Source organism: Lutra lutra, chromosome 16, assembly GCF_902655055.1.
Source record: "Lutra lutra chromosome 16, mLutLut1.2, whole genome shotgun sequence".
NCBI lineage: Eukaryota > Metazoa > Chordata > Mammalia > Carnivora > Mustelidae > Lutra > Lutra lutra.
In genome coordinates, this window is record NC_062293.1 from 8,750,480 (window position 1) to 8,770,170 (window position 19,691).

At 37.4% G+C, this 19,691-nt stretch overlaps 1 long non-coding RNA gene across 1 annotated transcript in view; it reads left to right on the plus strand.

Annotated features, from left to right (window-relative positions):
- The window catches only part of LOC125087865 (uncharacterized), a 108,822-nt gene that overhangs the window by 81,017 nt on the left and 8,114 nt on the right, over positions 1-19,691 (plus strand). The window lies entirely within an intron of this gene.

Genomic DNA, 19,691 nt, shown 5'->3' on the forward strand with positions numbered 1-19,691 from the left:
AAGATAAAGTGCGCAGGAATCATGTGGCACTTCTGTTCAACTTTGAACACAGAAAAAGTTAGGTTTTCTGAGTTCTATGATCTAAAAACATTTTTTCTTGCCCGAGTGTATTCTTAGAAATGAAATCTTTTAGTGTCCATGGCAAAGTGACCGGTGAATTACATTTTACCATTCAGCACATAACAGACCACAGCCTAACAAGAAAATGGCTTATTCTCATGAGCCAGTGTTTACATATCTTCAGGATTTGTGGTATTCATTCTTTGGAAGCAACTAATTGGTCAATCATATGAGATTTGAACTATCTAGTTGTACTTCATGTAGAGGGTATCTCTAACACATTTTCTATAGCATAGAACATCATTTTAATGATTACAGCATGTAGCCAGATGTCTTCCAAGGCTTATTTTGAAATGTAATTCTCGTATGTGAATTTGTACAACATGATTTATAAAAGCTGCCGTAGTCTTGCCGGGGTAGTCAGAAGTTCCTCTCTGTAGAAGCACCTGTATTCATGTCCTTGCATATTTATGTTCTTATCAACCAACATTGGGGAGGTCTTTTTTTTTTTAAGATTTTATTTATTCATTTGACAGAAAGAGAGAGAGCACAGCCAGGGGGAGGGGTAGAGAGAGAGGGAGAAGCAGACTCCCAGCTGAGCAGGGATCCCCATGTCCCTATGGCAGCAGGGCAGGGCTCGATCCCAGGACCCAGGGATCATGACCTAAGCCTAAAGCAGATGTCCAACCAACTGAGCCACCCAGGTGCCCCATTGGGGATGTCTTTAATGAAAGTGCAGAAAAAAGTAGAGTTTAAACTATTTGATGATTGCTGTATAGAAACCCAAATGTGTTTTGCAGAAAATAGTACAATATTTATGATCTTATACTGGAAGACTTTTGTTTCTGTTCTTTAAAATGTGGCAGTATTAATAACCTGACTTTTCCTCCCTGATTGGAAGCAAATCCAATGGTACTTGTACCTGTTATATATGAAGAACTCTTTTTTTTTTTTTTAAATTTTATTTATTGATTTGACAGAGAGATCACAAGTAGGCAGAGAGGCAGGCAGAGAGAGAGGAAGGGAAGCAGGCTCCCTGCTGTGCAGACAGCCCGATGCGGGGCTCGATCCCAGGACCCTGGGATCATGACCTGAGCCAAAGGCAGCGGCTTAACCCACTGAGCCACCCAGGCGCCCCTATATGAAGAACTCTTAATAGCACTTCATACCCACTGGGATTGCTATAATAAAGACAGATAATAACAAGTGTGGGTGTGGATGTACAGGAATTGGAGCTCTCATTCTCTGCTGGTGGGATTGTAAAATGGTGCAGCCACTTTGGAAAATAGTCTGACCGTTAAGTATAGAATTACCACATGACCCAGAAATTCCACCCATAGGTATAGACTCAAGAGCAATGGAAACACGTCCACATAAAAACTTAAATGTGATATATATATTTTTTAAGATTTTATTTATTTGAGAGAGAGAGCGCATGCACGAGGAAGGGGAGGGGTAGAGGGAGAAGCAGTCTCCCCACTGAGCAAGGAGCCTGATTAGGGGCTAGACCCCAGGACCCTAAGATCATGACCTGAGCTGAAGGCAGCTGTGTAACCGACTGAGTCACCCAGGCACACTCTCCATCCCCCAACTCTTTTTAAAGATTTTATGTATTATTTGAGAGAGAGAGTAAAAACTTGTACACAAATATTTCTTAACAGCAGAAATGTCCATCAGCTGATGAATGAGTAAACAAAATGTGATATTTCCACACAATGGATTATTATATGGTCTTAGAAGGAATGAAGCATTGATACACAATATAACCAGGTGAATTTTGAAAATTTTATACTAAGTGAAAAGAGCCACTTAAAACCCAGGTTTTATGGTTCCATTTATATGACATGTGGAGAATAGGCATATCTACAAAGTCAGAAAGTAGATTAGAGTTGCTTAGGGATGGGGAAGGGGATGATAGGATTTGGGGTGATAGCTAAATGGTGTGGATTATTGAATATATTCTAAAATTCGTTGGTTGAATGTTATCTGTTAATGTACTAAAAAATTGAGGTGGCTATTTTAAATGGGGGAATTGAATGGTATAGGAATTACAGCTAAAAAAAAGTTACAACAAAATTATAAATTGATGTTTACTTGCTTTTGATATTTTTCATATATATGTTTCCTTATTTTGTAAAAGAGAATGGACCTATGGAAAAGTTCTTTTGCAGCAACCGGCCATGCAGGATTCTTTGCAGTTCTAGGAAAGTACAGTGTATTTCCTTTTCATAACTTTTACTGATCATGTGCTATCTCTGATATGTTTTTCCATTCTTTAAAGTCTTCTCATTCTCTATGGTGTCCCAGCAATGCTGTTTTCTTCTATGAAGCTTCTTTGATGAATCTATCTGGAAGACCTTTTCCTTGGTGCTCTCATAGAACTGATTGGTAGCTGTTATCTCCTGATGTCAATCAGAAGCATCTCTTAGATATTGCTTAGTCTAAAGCCATCATTTTAGATGACATGAGATGAGACCAGCGACACACATGGAAGAAGAGTGCCCTGCTCAAAGTCACACAACTCTTTTAAATGTAATCAAGGTTTCAGTTTTTTAAAGCCAAGAGTGTAGTACCTCCAACCCTCAAAAAATGAACAAAGAAAAAAGTCTGTTTTCTACTTAATTTTGTCACCATAAAATCATCTTTTTGCTTTGATGCCCCTACAATTTCTAGCTTGATTGTGGGACTGTAGGAGTTGATATTGGGAGGAAAGGAGGTCTCTTTGTGAGCTAGAAAGTGATGTTGGAGGAACACGCCAATTTAAAGCTTTATACCAGATTTGGATTTCCACTCTGAAGATTCCTAACATACTTCCATGCTATTGCTAGTAAAGATGTGTGTGTTCTGTGTTGATAACCAAGTTTAAATGGTGGTGGTTTTCTGTATGAAATAATACCTGTGATCTTTATAACTTTTTCCTTGCATAATCAGAGATGTGATTTATGCATGACATAAAAGAGATAATAGTCAAGTGGAAAACAAGAGAATAGCATAGACTATGGGAATTCATTTTTAATCCAATTAACCATGCAGATTTTGAGAGAGCAAATTGAATTTGAAGGCACTTAGTTCTTGGACCTTTAGTAATGAACTTGATCTTTTCTGTGTCTCCAGAAGAGATGTTGGGTAAAAAGTAAATAATACCTCTCTGCCTCATGGCCCTGCTATGAGAGTGCATGGAAACTACTTCTGGAAGATGCAGTGTAGAGTTTATAAGAATTATAATCTGCCTTTTCTCAAGTTAGTTTAAAAATTATTTTTCTTCTTCTATGGCATCCTTACTGTTGTAGTAAGAGCCACAGGCAGTTAAAAAAAAAAATGGTACAGGAGATGGTCCTTGTCTTTGAAAGCACTCCACTCTCTTTTTCTTCTCCTGCCTGCTCTAACATGGATCAGCAGGCTAAGAAAGATGCTTCTCTTGGCATGGAGTGTCCTATTCTCCAGTTTCTCTTACTGCAAATGAAAGCAGAGGTATAAATCAGGTCAGTCCTGCTACTTCAATCTATTCTGTTTCAGAACACCCTGAAGAAATCTAATTTTTAAATCTTATTTGGGTTAGTCACCATTGTACCTATTTTCTCTGTCAGATAAACACAGAAGTCTTAGATTTGTCCAAGCCTCCAATATTTTGCATGGCACCAGGAAGATTCCCTAGGGTAGAAATTCAAAGTGACATTTAGGGGCAGAAGTACATCTTGAGAGAGGCAGACCCTGGAGAAGCCACTATGGATATCCTTGACTCATGTGTTGCAGGAACTAATATTATGGTCGTAACTGCATTTTAAGCATTGATTATGGAATTAGACTATTAGATCTGAGCTACAAAAATCAGCTGAATTCTGGAAGGGATACAGAGCAGGTGTGTTTGGCATTTTGCTCTATGAATGTTTGTCCTTTCATCGATTGGTAATGACAAATCAGGTGTTCCTAATTCTGTTCCTCTGTGTCGTCTTATTTTTAACTTCATCTCACATCAAGGAAAACATGATTGAAGGATAACAGCGGGCTTCATTGTCTCATCTGCAGTTTCCTGAAGTTACTTCTTCTAAATACTGTGGGTTTCTGATTCTCCTTGGATTATTTAATTGAGTGCCTGGTCCTGTTTGTGGATTTGTAGGAAGCCCCTCATAAGGTGAAGGAAGGATTAAGGGCCCAGAGACCCTTATAATACAGGCTATGTCATCATCTTGGCTTGAAGTATAGAAACATCTCTGTGATTACTATAAGCCCTGAAGTTAAAGGGAATTTTTAAAAAGTATCGAACTATAGGATTATCTCTAGGAATCAGATATTTTATTATTATTTTAGATGGAATAAAACAAATTTGAAAATTGATTTGTGTCATACAGTAAGAAAAGTATTAATAAGAAAGAATTTTTAAAAACTAAGAAACATGTATTGATTTGGGAGGAGTGAATTTTACTTTGTGGAAAGGTTAGATCAGAAAAGAACAGCTAAGGAGATACCCAAAACCAAAAACATTTCCCGTAATTTCTTTTAAAACTGGGACCAGGAGAAAGGAGTGTTTTAGTTGTGACTGTATTAGGAATGATAGCAACAGTAACTGAGGCACAAAGACATGGGACAGATGCAGGGTGCAAAACTCAGAGAAGAAACAAATGACTTCTAGAGAAAAAAAAAATCAGATCTTGATATTATGGAAAGTTCCTCTTTAAGCCAAAACCAGGGGCTTAATAAAAGAAGCAAATTAGGAACCAGTCTTGAAAGACTGGAAGAGCTGCTTTGAACAAATGTGGACCAATTTGAGAGGGCATGGCAGGGAAGACCAGAATCCAGTCCTGCTAGCACTATTAGGTGAGGCTGAAGATGACAAGATTTTGTAGATGGGGCAGCAGGCACCATCCGTCCTGCTAGGAAACATGCTCTCCGGACTTATGACTTATGAGTCTGAGCCAGCAGTCTCAAGTTGGCTGTCTTCGGGCAACATTAGGCCCAGAAACATATTTTGTTTTGCTAATACAGTTTTTAAAAATGCTCATTTTCAGATAAGAAAATGGTTATTTCAAATAAAACTGAATAAAACATCCTAGGGATGAACCCTGTGACATCCCTGGACCCCACACCTCCTAGTGAGTGCAATGCAAGTCCTTTCAGATGGGAATTCTTCCCTCTGGTTAATGTCTTCACTTGCCCAGCTTCCCTCCTCTATGTCCCGCCTTGGCCTATGCAGGCATTTGGATTTGTGACATCTATTTAAGAGGAAGATAAAGGTAAAATGAGACGAACTAAAGGGAGCTGGCTGGCAAATAAGAGTATAGTCTAGACCTGGGCTAGATAGTGGAGTGAGGGAGGATGTCATGGGGCAAAGTTAGCCCCCTCAGCCGTGTAAAATGCTCATGGCAGACCCAAAAGGCATTAATTTCATTGCTCTTAATAGGTGGATTATCATGAAACTGAATCCAGATATCTAGAGATATGGGTAGATTATCACAATCCAGAATACAGAGATCTGTGGTTGAAAAAATAAATTAAAAAAAAAAAAAGGAAAAAATTTCAGGGATCCTGGATCAGGTGCTCAAATCACAGTAGATAAGTGGTAGAACCATGCCAGCTGTGTTTCTGTAACGAATTGCCTGACCTGTGGCAAAGGAGGATGTGCCTTTTGTAAAACTGTTCAAATGAAAAACAGATAAACTCTGTCAAGACAAAACCAATCAAAAACATGCTTGTAGGACACTAGTATTTCTGGTTTATAGTTTGAAGGAAGTTGAGGGGGATGGCATTGCTGGAAGGAGATGCAACTGTAAGAGAAAGTTTTGGTATGAAGGACCCCACAACTGAATACTGCAAGTGGTATTTATGTTCTTTTTATTGTTATGTAGTAGAATTTTAAAAATTGAATTAAGGTATTTTAATAGTTGTAGCAAATGGCTTTAACTGAAGTGAAGGACTAGTTTTTTTTTTTTGTTTTTTTTTTTTCCTTTGGGAAAGTAAATGTAATGTAGAAAGTGAGGACATGAGGATTATGATGTGTTCTGAGAGAAGAATGTTTGTGTCCTTCTCAAATTCATATGTTGAAATCCTAGCCCTTAACTGGTATTACTAGGAGGTAGGGACTTTGGGAGGTGATAAAGTCATAAGCATGTAGCCTTCTTGAAAGAGATTAGTGCCCTTCTAAAAGAGATGCCAGAGAGCTTCCTTTCCCATTCCATCATGTGAGGACATAGCAAGAAGGTGGCTGTCTGTGACCCAGGAAGTGGGTTCTCATCAGACACCAGATCTGCTGACACCTTGATCGTACTGGCCTCCAGAATCGTGACAGATAAATATTGTTTAAGTTACCCAGCCTAAGGGTGTTTCTACTACAGCAGCTTGAATGAACTAAGACAAAATAAACTTGCATAAGAATAAACACAGATATAAAGACAGAAGAAGACAGAGGTGATGGAGAGGAGCTAAAGATCAGAAAGGAGCCAATGATGAAATGTGACCAGCGAAAAATTCCGAAGGTCAGGCTGTCCAAGAGACTTACAGAAACAAGCAACAATAATGAAAACAAAAGGGAAACAGGCTCATAGATAGAGAGAAAAAACTGGTGGTAGCCAAGAGGGGAGGGGGTAAGGGGATGGGCGAAATAGGTGAAAGGAATTAAGAGGTATAAACTTCCAGTTACAAAATAAATAAGACATGAGAATTAAAGTACAGCATAGGGTATTTAGTCAATAATAATATAGTAAATTTGTGTAGTGACAGATGGTGATTGTACTTAACATGGTGAGCATTTCTTAATGTATATAATTGTAGAAACACTATGCTGTATACCTGAAACTAATAAAATACAGTATGTCAACTGTACTTCAGTTTAAAAAAAATAAGGATGATCAATATCCAGTACTATTTTTAATTATATATGTGGTAACCTCTCTCACATCTAGAACCTTCATGAAAATCAACTTGCATAGAAATGCCATGTTTTTTGGGGAGGGGGGGCATCAGGGGGAGAAAAAAACAACTGAGTTCCATGTCTGGAGCAGAGGAAAGAAAATGCCTATAGGAGATAAGATAAAAGTAAAATGAACTGAGGTCAGGAGTCCAGCAAGAAAAAGAATTTGAAGCTAGGTGACCATTAGAATATGAGACTGGTATTTTGTGGAAATCTTGGAGAAAGCTAGGCATATCCCACAGGATGTGGAATAGGGGCTCAAGCCAATTTCATTTAAATCTCAAAGGATCAAATGACCTTAGGTGACATTGCATTACAATTTAGTTTGCCCAGTGCAGAATACCTGATGCTCATTGAGTTTTGCTTCCTTTTAATAAGCTTCCTGCTGACCCAGTCAGTAACAAGCCAATGCAATGCTGAGACCACCTTGGAACACCACCTCCTGGCGTGAATGTGGGAAGAGGCACTTGAAGGGGCTGCTGATTCTGGACTGACTGGTTTTCCACTTGGAATCCTGGTTCCAAGTTTTAGTCCCATTAGAAGGATCCCCAAGGAGTAGACAAATGTGCTCTAGGATCCAGTCACCTGTTGCCAGACTCCGAATAAAAGTGAAACAAGGAGCCTTCAGAATAACCGAGTTTATGGTAGTTGGCTGGAATAAGGTCTGAAAAAATAAATATCACCTTCTTCCCTTGGAATGTGCAATTCGTGTGTGCCAGTTGATGAGACTGAAGAAATTCTTGTATGTGAAACATTCCTATGCTGAAATCTCAGTGGTAAATCAAGAGGATGTGTGTTTGTGGAGACTGAAATCTTCAGTTACTTTGCAGGGATCGTGGGACCTGGATAGTAGAAACTTGATTAAAATAGAAGAAAACTTGATTAAAATACCAAAGAGTGGGGCGCCTGGGTGGCTAAGTGGGTTAAAGCCTCTGCCTTCTGCTCAGGTCATGATCCCAGCGTCCTGGGATGGAGCCCCGCATTGGGTTCTCTGCTCGGCGGGGAGCCTGCTTCCCTTCCTCTCTCTCTCTCTCTCTGCCTACTTGTGATCTCTGTCTGTCAAATAAATGAATATAATCTTCAAAAAAAAATCAAAGAATTTTCTTCTGTGAGATATTATTTAAGCATATTCAACTTATTTATTGAGGATATTAGTTTAAAAACCTTCAAAAATTATTTAGTTCATTCCTCTTAAGCAACAAACCATCTCTCAAGAGAGAAGGGGGTGGAAATGAAATCAAACTTGGCTGAGGTTGATTAAGTCTTCCTTTAGAACTTTAGACTTATCTATGTCCTTTCTTTTTTTTAATAACATAGAGTGGCATAAATCTTACCTCCTTATGGTAGTTCTTGGATATGCTGATGGTGTTTGGTTGTAGTAAAATTAATTTATAGTAAAAAAGATAAGGTTTCTGAATATTGAATGAGCCAAACTCGATGTACCTTTAAAATTTGGCTCAGGGCAGGGCCAGGAAGATTTTAAAATTCAGCAGTAGTTGCTATTCAGAAGGTTTTTCTAGTACCATTGCCAGTAAAAACTCAAAGTAAAAGGTCTAATGTATCATACATTGGATTTGAAAAACTATGTTCAGGGTAACAAGGCAATTCTGGCTCTCTTTCTCTTGCAGCACGCGTGTGTGTGTGTGCGCGCACACACACACACACACACACACACACACACACACTTCAGAAGTGTCCCAAATTGCTGATGTCCTGAGCAAACAGGGTCAGTGAAGGCAGGGATGACTTTACATCCTCATCTTCGCCTTTGTAAACACACAGGGAAAAATTTCATTAAGGTGATTAATTCACGCATGAGTTATTTGACACTTTCCTTTCTCATAAGTGAAGTATAACCCATCTGGGGAAGTGCATTTCAAGTTAAGAAAGTTGGAATCAGAAGGTAGTGTGTTGAAGATAACACGTAGTGATGTAATTCCAAGAATCAGCTGCCAGTGAGATGACATATGACAGCACAGGGTAGGACTGGCAGGACCTGTTACTTGGCCGGTTTCTTCCGTATTGATTCTTTAAAGGACTGTCATGTTGATGGCCCCTCCCAGCGCTAAAAGTGACATTAATAATAGCTACCATAACCTGAGTACCTATTACATGCCAGTCTAATGCCAAGCCCTTTAAAAAAGTTCTGTAACTGAATTCTTACCCCCCTGTGGAGAAGATATCCTTATTCCTGTTTCATAGATAGAGGAATAATGAGCTGGATGAAATAATCTTTTCCTTATTTGTTGGTATGATTTAAAGATAATGAGCTTAGCATAATTAAGACCCATATTTATCTTTTCACTTGACATGGGATGTAGGAGAAACCACACATTGTAAATTTATGTAGAGAGGATCTTTGTTGAATGTCAGCTTAATCATGAATGTTTTTCCATGAAAAGGAAGACTGAGTTTTTCTAAAGAACAAATTGGGAGTCTGTATGTTTTATGTGGTACATGCAAGCGTCAGAGGTGGTACTCTGTGCTTTCTACTTTCTTCTTCCTAGAGTCAGACTTAGTTTTCTCAGCTTAGTGTAAGAAGAAACATCAGACTGGGAAGAGCCTGGGGATTTTACTGAAAACACCTGAGATTTAAGCCTTGCTGTAATACCTAGTTACTGTAAAGAGTTCCAGTTGGTTCAGCCATCACACACTCATAGGTAAACAGGGGTATTTAATTTAGATTAAAGATAATGTATACAAAATGCTTGTATAGTGAGCATTTGTACGTGGAAGCTATTTTAGGTTTGGTTTACCTCAGTAATTAGGGAAGTTTTCCAAAGATCATCATTGTCCAGTATGGTGGAATTAGAATGCATTTACTTTAACCATTCATTATGGATCAATACTCTATAATTCCTCTGTGAGCTTTTTGATTCTACCTTTGTTCATCCTTTGGCCAGTATCTGTGCTTGTGGTAATCAGTGCTTAATCTGTTAGATGTGCTTCCTGTTACCATGCCAAAACTAGACTATAAATGCTAGAATTTCAGAATTTGATGCCACATCTGTATGAGGTAGTCTAGTTCGGTAACTCTGTCCTTTCAACTGTCATCTGTGTTGATCCCTAACATTTAGTTTGTTCCCGAGAATACCTCTCAGAATGTCTTTCCCTTTTCTGCCAGGAGGTCTTTCTTTATGAGATGAAGGACAACATGGGGTTTGATCACTAACGTCCAAGCCAACTCTTGCTTCTCCATGTTTCCATCACTTGAAGTTTGTTTACTAGGTTTATTAAAACTATCTTGTTACTGTTTGATTTGATTTAAAATCTAGATGGTCCTGTGGTAACCGAACAGTTTCCAAACTTCTGCTTAAACATACCCGGACAATTTTATTGGAAAATAGCCTTTGAATGTTTATTTATGATCTAGGTTTCTGGAGTCTTTTCAGTTGTATTCATATAAAATGGAGCTCTAGTACACAGACTTTTATGAGATATAATGTGAAAATGGGCATTAAGTACCGATGTCAGCTCAGCGTATTGTAACACCTCCCTTGATTTGTCATAGTCAAAAGTTGATCTGTTTCACATGGTAAGTGCCAGTACTTTAAAATGTTAACTCTTAAATGGAAATACATCTAAAGTGCATCATGCTCTTACATATTTTTAAAATAGTTTTTTTCCTCATTATAAAACTAATGGATAGATATTGTAAACAATATAAAGTAAAAAGAGGCATGTAAAAAAAGTAAAAGTCACTCATCACCCACCTCATGGATATTATACTTCATTGTCCAACATTCCATACATTTCTCTGTGCATTCAAATATTTTATTTTTTTTTAAGATTTTATTTATTTATTTGAGAGAGAGAGTGCGCTTACAAGCAGGGGGTTGGAGCAGAGGTAAAGGGAGAAGCAGACTCCCCACTGAGCTGGGAGCCCAATGGGAGACTCAGTCCCACCCAGGACCCTGGAATCACAACCTGAGCCCAAGGCAGACACTTAATGGACTGAGCCATCCAGGTGCCTTGCTTTCAGATATTTTTAAAAGAGAGTCTTAAATATACATTTTGCTTTAAAATCTATTTTTATTGGCTTTTCGATGTATAATTACAATAAAATTTATCAATATATAAATGTACCGTTCATTGAGTTTTGTCAAATGTACACTCTTATAACTACTGCCAAAATCATGATATAGAACATTTTTGTCATCTCAGAATAATTCTTATATCCATTTGCAATTAACCCCCCCCTCCCTGTCTCCATGTAATAACTGATCTGTTTTCTCCTCCTCCTCCTTTTCCTTCTCACCCTTGGCCTTCCTCCTTCTTACTTTATTTGAGTATAGTTGAGACACAATGTTACATTAGTTTCAGGTATACAGTCTAGTGATTCAGCAACTCAGTGCATTATGCTCTGCTCACCAAAAGTATAGCTACCATCTATCACTATGCAACATGATTACAAATTCCATTGACTGTGTTCCCTATGATGTAACTTTTATTCCTGTGATTTATTTTTTTCATAACTGGAAGCCTGGGTCTCCCAGTCCCCTTTACCTATTTTGCCCATTCTCCACCACCCGCCCCGCCGGCAGTCATCAGTTTGTTCTCTGTATTCATGGGTCTGTTTCTACTTTCGTTTGTTCATTTGTTTTGTCTGTTAGATTCTACATATAAGTGAAATCATATGGTATTTTTCTTTCTTTGAATTAATTCACCCTGTAGGTCCACCATGTTGTCACAAATGGCAAGATCTCATACTTTTTAAAGGCTGAGTTATATTCCTCTGTGTGTGTGTGTGTATAAACATATAAACATTATATGTTATAAACATATAAACATACACACATACCACATCTTTATCTATTCATTTATTGATAGACACTTTGGCTGATTCCGCATCTTGGCTATTGTTAATAATGCTGCAGTAAACATAAGGATGCATATGTCTCTTCAAATTAGTGTTTTCAGTGTTGTTGTTGTTGTTTTTATTGGGGGGGGGGAGTAAATACCCAGTGGCAGAATTATTGGATCATAGGATACTTCTATTTTTTATTTTTTGAAGAACCTCCATACTGTTTTCCACAGTGGCTGTACCAGTTTGCGTTCCCACCAAAAGTGCATGAGAATTCCTTTTTCTCCACATCCTTGCCAACACTTGTTATTTTTTATCTTTCTGATTCTAGCCAACCTGACAGATGTAAGGTGATATCTCATTGTGGTTTTGATTTGCATTTCCCTGAAGATTCGTGATGTTGAGAATCTTTTCATGTATCTGTTAGCCATCTGTATGTCTTCTTTGGGAAACTGTCCAGGTTTTCTATTTAGGTCCTCTGCCCATTTTTAAATTGGATTATTTGGGGTTTTTTTGGTATTGAGTTCTTGAGTCATTATTGGTAGTAGGTGTGTATCTGGAAATTTTTCTCTTTCATACAAGTTGTCTAATTTGTTGGCACATAGTTATTTATATTCTTTTATTTTAACCCTTTTTATTTCTGTGATATTGGTAGTAATGTCTCCACTTTCATTTTTTATATTTAGTTACTGTGTCTTCTCTCTTTTTCTCAGTTAATTTTGTTGATCTTTTCAAAGAGCTGACTTTTAGTTTTCTGATTCTTTCTATTTTCTGTTATTTGTTTCATTAATCTCTGCTCTACTCTTTATTATTTCCTCCTTCTGTTACCTTTTGGTTTGTTCTTTTTTTTCTTGCCTCTTAAGGAATAAAGCTATGATCCGTTGACAGAGGAAGAGAAAAAACCAAGCCTGGTTTATACATAGTCCTGCATGATATGCAGACGCCACCCTAAAGTGCAGAGCTGCAGTAGACTCTGCACATCCCTGGTGAAAGGAAATCTTCCCACTGGGCAGAACTTTGGGTAGTGGTCCTGGTTACTCAGTTTGCTTGGAAGGAGAAATGGCCATATATATATATAATTATAATCTGATTCATGGGTTATGGCCAATGATTGGCTGGATGGTCAGGGGCTTGGAAGAAACATGAATGGAAAACTGGCAACAATGAAATTTTGGGAAGAGGTATGGTGGATAAATCTCTCTGGATGAGCAAAAAATATGAAGATACCTGTGTTCCATTTGAATCCTCACAAAAGGTTAACTTTATCAGAGAAGTGTTTTTTTTTTTTTTTTTTTTTTTTTTTTTAAAGATTTTTTATTTATTTATTTGATAGAGAGAGATCACAAGCAGGCAGAGAGGCAGGCAGAGAGACAGGAGGAAGCAGGCTCCCTGCTGAGCAGAGAGCCCGATGCGGGACTCGATCCCAGGACTCTGAGATCATGACCTGAGCCGAAGGCAGCGGCTTAACCCACTGAGCCACCCAGGCGCCCTATCAGAGAAGTGTTTTAATAATTAAATGTATAGTGTAACTTCTTCTGTGGATACCAGTCAGCCTCTTTCTTTAGGGGTGCCATAAGTCCATTGCCTAATGGACTTATGAATAAAGTGGTGCTATCCATGGTGGCAAGGATGGAGGTTATAGGCTCAAGAACATGGACTTCTACTCATCAAGGCCAACCTAGCTATGGCCACCTGCTCCCCCCCACCCCCGCCCAGTGCCCAATCTGCTAGTAGCAGAGACCAGTACTGAGCCCCTGATAAGGCAACATCCCCAAAGGTGATAAGCAAGCTTTCTGGTGGCAGGTGGATTTCACTGGACGCTTTCCATCATGGAAGAGGCAGCATTTTGTTCTTAATGGAATAGACACTCTGAATATGCATTCGCTTTCCTTGCAAGCAATGCTTCTCACAAAACTACCATTGGTGAACTTATAGAGTGGCTTATCTATCATCATGCAATTTCTCACAGCCTTGCTTGGATCCAGGAACTAACTTAACAGCAAAAGAAGTGTGGCAGTGAACTTATACTTATGGTTTTCTGTGGTCTTAACCATGTTTCCACCATCCTGAAGCAGCTGTCTTTGTAAGATAGTGGAATGGCCTTTTGAAGACTCAGTTACAGGGCAAACTAGGTGGCAAAACCTTGCAGGTTTAGGACAAGATTCTCTAGAAAGAATCTAGAAAGCTGTGTATGCTCTGAGTCAGCATCCAGTGTATGGTAATATTTCTTCCCTAACCAGAATTCATGGGTCTAGGAATCAAGGGTTGGAAATGGGAGTGGCATCCCTTACTTTTAACCCTAGTTACTCACTAGGATAATCTTCACTTCCTGTTCTCATGACCTTATGCTCTGTTGGCCTAGAGGTCTTAGTTCCAAAGGGAGAAATGCTTCAACCAGGAGATACAACAATGATTCAGTTGGACTGGAAGGTTAAGACTGCTGCTCATTCACTTTGGGCTTCCCATGCCAAAGAATAAACAGACGAAAAGATAGTTACTGTGGTGGTTGCAATGATCAATCCTGATTACCTGATTACCAAGGAGAAATTGGGAGTACTACTTCATAATGGAATTAAGGAAAAGCATGTCTGGAATACAGGAGATCCCTCAGGGTGTCTCTGGTATTACCACACCCTATGAGTAAGGTCAATGGAAAAATGCAACAGTCTAATCCATTCAGGAATTGAAGGTTTAGGTCACCTCACCATGTAAAGAATCATGAAACAAGTGAACAAACAAAACTAGTAAAGGCAAAAGGAATACAGAATGGGTAGTTGAAAAAGTTAGCTATAAATATGAGCTGTAACCATGTGACCAGTAACAGAAATAACTGTATTTGTCATGAGTATTCCATATTCCTCATTTTATTATGAATGTTTGCAACTGTATATAGCAAGTATATTTGTTTTCTTTCCCCTCTTATTCCCTTACTATATAATAAAATATACTTACTTTATATCATAGAATTTAAATATTTTTTACTATACATTGTTGTATTTGAGTTACAGATTTCAGAGAGAAGAGTAAGTGTCACTCAAGGACTTTTCCTCTTAATGTGGAAGGTGTTAGTGTGTTTCTTTCTTTCATTCTTTCTTTCTTTTGTATATAGGATCGTTGTATCATGTTAGGAGGAATTAAGACCTTGTTATTGTCTTTATTTGGAGATTAAATGTGATTTAAGGAGATATGTATAGATGTTAGGTTGACAAGGAGTGGACTTGTGATGGTTAATTTATGTTTCAAATAAATGCTCAGATATTTGGTTAAACACTATTTCTGGGTATGGCTATTGAAGGTGTTTCCGGATAAAATTAGCATTTGAATTGGTAGATGAGTACAGCATATTGCCTTCCCAAATGTGGGTGGGCTTCATTTAATCCACTGAAGGCTTGATTAGAATTAAAAGCTGAATAAGAAGAAATTATTTCTCTCTGCTTATTTTTGAATTAGGATTATCAGTCTTCTCCTGCCCTCAGACTCGGACTTGGACTGGAACTTAGAATATTGGCTTTTCTGTTTCTTAGGCTCTCAGACTCAGACTGAAACCAGACCATTGACTTTCTTGGGTCTCCAGTTTGCAAACTACAAATCTTTGCCTCCATTATTGTGAAAGTTAGTACCTTATAGTAAATCTCTTAATATGTAGAGAGAAACGAAACAATATATAGACATTTATATATAAGTCTAGCTATAAAACTAGGTATAGATCCAGATTCACATATCTCCTAATGGTTCTATTTCTCTAGAGAACCTAGATTAACACACTTACTGCAACATGGATAAAACTTGAAAATACTATGCTAAGAGCAAGAAGGTATTTACAAAGGCCACATATTATGATTCCATTTATATGAAATGTCTAGAATAGGCATATCCATAAATAGGAAGTAGATTAGTTGTTGCCTAGGACTTGGGAAGTTGAGGGTGAATGGGTAATGATTTGTAATGGATATGGTGTTTCTTTGTCAGTGATGAAAATGTCTAAAATTGATTGTGGTGATTATTATACAGTTGTGTGCATATAGTAAATACCACTGAATTGTACAGTTTAAATGTGTGTATTGTATGGCATGTGAATTATATCTCAATGATTGTTATATTAAAAATCACTTGGCTATTTATTCATGGATATATCTTGATTGTCTATTTATTCCATCACTCTGCATTTCTGTCTTTATGCCAGTACCACATTGTCTTGATTACTGTAACCCTATAGTAAATATAATCAAGGAATGCAAATTATCCATTACTTTTCTTCTTTTTCAAACTGATTTGGCTATTCTACATTCTTTGCATTTTCTTGTAAATTTTACAGTAGGCTTATCAAATTCCAAAAAGAAGCTACTGGAATTTTGATTGGGATTGCACTGAGTCTATACATCTTGAAGTAATTCTTTATTTATTTACATGTTTTTTCATTCTCTCATCAGTTATATTTTGTTATCTCTAAGAATATTTCATTTTTTATTACTGTTGTAATTGCTGTTTTATCACCCTTATTTATGGAAGTTATATTCACCGGATATAGAATTCTAAGTTGGCTTTTCTTTTCTTTCTTTTTTTTTTTTTAACTTTCAGCATTTTAAAGGTGTTTCCTCACAGTCTTCTGGCGTGCTTAGTTTTTTTTTTTTTTTTTAAGATCTTATTTATTTATTTAACACAGAGAGAGAGAGAGAGAGAGAGAGACAGACAGACAGACAAGCAGGGAGAGGGAGAGGCAGGCTCCCTGCTGAGCAGAGAGCCTCATGTGGGGCTTGATCACAGGACCCTGGGATCATGACCTGAGCGGAAAGCAGACTCTCAAACGACTGAGCCAACCAGCCAGTCTTGGCATCCTTAGTTTTTGATGAAGAAATATATGATAGGTAATTCTTAGACGTCTGTGTTCCTCTGCATGTAATGTATTTCTATTCTAGGTTGTTTTAAAAAGATTTTTCTCCTTATCAGTGGTTTTGAGCAGTTTGATTATGAAGTATCATTATATGGTCCCACTGATTCATCAAATTTTTTGGATTTCTGTGTTTAGAGTTTTCATCAAAATTGGGAAAAAATTTGGCCATTAGTCCTTCAAATATTTTTTTCTCTCTCCCTTTTGCTACCCTTTCAATTGCCTGGGGTTCCAGTTCCACATGTATAATTCTATTTCTCTTTTTTCTCTGATTTTGATTGTTTTTGGGAGGGGATGACTTCAAGTTTGCTTTTTTCATCTTCAGTGTTTAATGAGCTATTGATTAAGCTAGTTATCTAATGTATTTTAAATAGATTTAAATATTTTTAAATTTAATTAAATTTAATTATTTAAATCAGTATTACATTTTTAATTGATTTTCATTAACTTTTAATGAAAATCAATCAAATTTAAGTATTTGAATAGATTTAGAATATTTAAGTATTTTAAATTGACTTAGATTTTTTCAGAATAATTTTAGATATACAGAAAATTTGTGAGGATAGTACAGAAAGTTCTCATATACCCCAAACCCAGTTTCCTCTGTTACTAGCATTTTATATTTATGTGGTACATTTGTCATAGTAATGAACCAATACTGATACATTCTTATTAACTAAGGTCGGTACTTTACTTGGATTTTTTTCTCTTCTTACCTAGTGTCTTTTTTCTGTTCCAGAATACCATCTGAGATACCACATTACATTTTTTTGTCATGTACCCTTAGGCACCTCTTGTTTGTGACAATTTCTCAGATTTTTCTTGTTTTTGATGATCTTGATGGCTTTAAGGAGTATTAGTTAGGTATTTTGTATGAGTCCCCTTTATTGGAATTTTTTCTGATGTTGTTCTCCTGATTACACTGGGGTTATGGGTTTTTGGGAGGAAGCCCACAGAGAAAAAGTGTTGATTTTATCACATCATATCAAGAATACATTCTGTAACATGATTTATCACTGTTGATGTTGAACCTTGATTGCCTTACAGAGATAGTATTTGTTAGGTTTCTTCACTGTGAAGTTGGTCTTTTTTATTCCTTTTCCATACTGTATTTTTTAAGACTGATGTTGCTGTGTGCAGCCCACACTTAAGCATTGAGGAGTTATGCTCCCTCTCTTTGAGGGTAGACTATCTATATAAATTATTTGGGATTTTTTGTGCATGTGGAAGATTTGTCTGTTCCCCCACCCCATTTACTTATTTATTCAGTTGTTTATTTATTTCAGTATGGGCTCATGGATACTCATTTATTATAATAAGTACTGTTAATTAATTTTGTTGCTCAAATTATTCCTGCTTTAGCCATTCTTTCAGTTGGCTCCTGTGTCCCTTTCATGTATTCCCATCAGTGTTGTTGTTTTTCTTCCTGCTTCCTTACTTTTTGGCAATACGGAATGTTCAGGCTCATTTTGTGTAGCTCCTGTTCCACTCATAGAATCAGCCATTTCTGCGAGGAGCCCTAGTTCCTTTTATTGAAGAATGCTGTAAGAAATATGATTGGAAATATTTTAAATTTAGATGCATTTTTCATCTCTAGGGGTACCCTTTGGGTTTTTTTTATGTTTCATATATTTTTTTTCTGATCATGATGATTTTTCCTATACTCTTGAACAAATAGAATGTCTTTGTAACAGGTGTTTTATCTCATGTATTATGAGGTCTCTCTACTCTGGCTTGGGGAGTCCGTACTCTTCTCTACCGTGTGTGGACTCTGGGAATTGTTGGTCTCTTCCATCCTAATATTTCTTCTCCATGTCTCTGGAAGTTCTGTCTCATCTGTGCACAGATTAGTAATCACTCAAAGCCCTGAGGGACCCCTCTGCACAACTCCAGTGCTCTTTTTGTCCACCTCTCTTTTCCCTTTTTGGCCACCTTGACTTCTGTTCTCTCTTCTCTCCATCGGTGAGATCATGGGCTCTTTTTGGGTTCCTCCTACCTGATACAGTTTGGAAACCGCTTTCAAGCAGTAAATTGGGACATTTCTGAACTCACCGAGCTTATTCCCATCCTCTCAAGGATTACAGTACTATGATGCCAGTTGTCCAGTGTTTGTTTGAAAGCCTTGCTTCATGTGTTTTATCTAATTTTCTTTTTTTTTTTTGTGAAAGACTAAATCTAGCCCTCGTTACTCTATATTCACTCTGAGAGAAAGTCCTATTTTATTTTTTTTTTAAAGATTTTATTTATTTATTTGACAGAGAGAAATCACAAGTAAGCAGAGAGGCAGGCAGAGAGAGGAGGAAGCAGGCTCCCTGCTGAGCAGAAAGCCCGATGTGGGGCTCGAACCCAGGACCTGGGATCATGACCTGAGCCGAAGGCAGCGGCTTAACCCACTGAGCCACCCAGGCGCCCCAGAAAGTCCTATTTTAAATATAAATACAAATTATGAGCACTTTCCCTCCTGTTAAAATATTCTTGTGAAATACGATTTTAAATATTGCCTATTTCCATCAGACACCTGTTTTCTCATATGGTCTGTGGCCTATGAACTTTGCTTATGGTGTTTTTCATAAGCAAAAATTTATATGGCAGAAAAATATAACAGTTTTTACTGAATGGTTTCAGATTTTGCATTTGTGATTAGAAAAGCAAGGTAAATATTTGCCTGTTCCTTTTATTCTGGTTAGTTTGTAATTTTATTTTTTACATTAAATTCATTAATCCATCTGGGATTTATTTTTATATATGATGTGAGATAATGATCTATATTTACTTTCTCCAAAGTAATAAAAATGTGAGACTAGAGAGAAGCATTAAGCAGATAAAAACCACACCCAATTCCTATTTCTCTCTCCTCTCCTTCTGGGACTCTAGTAACATGTGCTTTTTTAGCTTTTTCCTTATTCCCCTTTTTTTTTTTAATTTTTTTTTTTAAAGATTTTTATTTATTTATTTGACAGAGAGAGATCACAAGTAGATGGAGAGGAAGGCAGAGAGAGAGAGAGAGGGAAGCAGGCTTCTTGCTGAGCAGAGAG